This window comes from Haliotis asinina, chromosome 9 (genome assembly GCF_037392515.1).
Source record: "Haliotis asinina isolate JCU_RB_2024 chromosome 9, JCU_Hal_asi_v2, whole genome shotgun sequence".
NCBI lineage: Eukaryota > Metazoa > Mollusca > Gastropoda > Lepetellida > Haliotidae > Haliotis > Haliotis asinina.
In genome coordinates, this window is record NC_090288.1 from 45,427,673 (window position 1) to 45,428,243 (window position 571).

Below are 571 nucleotides of genomic sequence, written 5' to 3' on the forward strand. Positions count from 1 at the left end.
TTGAATTCCCAACGTAGGTTAAGAGAGATAAGACTTTATTACCCGGAATGGGAATTCTTTTTACATTCACTTGCTCACAGAAGTAACAAATGTACAGCAGTTAAGAACACAACACACATATAAATATAAAAATGAATATAAAAAGTGAGTAATTATGACATTAAGATGGTTAATTGAGATCATATTGTGAAACTAACATATATTGTATATATATATATATATTGTAATGACCTATTTATCACAGGTGCTATTTAACAGTTTAGTACTACTTGGAATAAAGGAATTTGTGGTACGAGTGGTTTTAAGTTTGGGAATCAGAAATCGGAGGCAGGAAGGTAAAAGGGAATAGTATGAGTTTAATGGGTGTGTTTCATCAGCGATAATCGTATGTGCAAGGGACAGAACACGGGTTTCATATGAGGAAGATAGATTTACAAAGGGAGTGTTTGCAATCTTCGAGGCGATGTTAGTAACTTTAATCAGTTTGGTTTTGTTTTTAAGGGAGAGGGATCCGCACCAGCACTGGATACCAAACGATAAAACAGAGTGAACAAAACAAGAATAAAAAAGT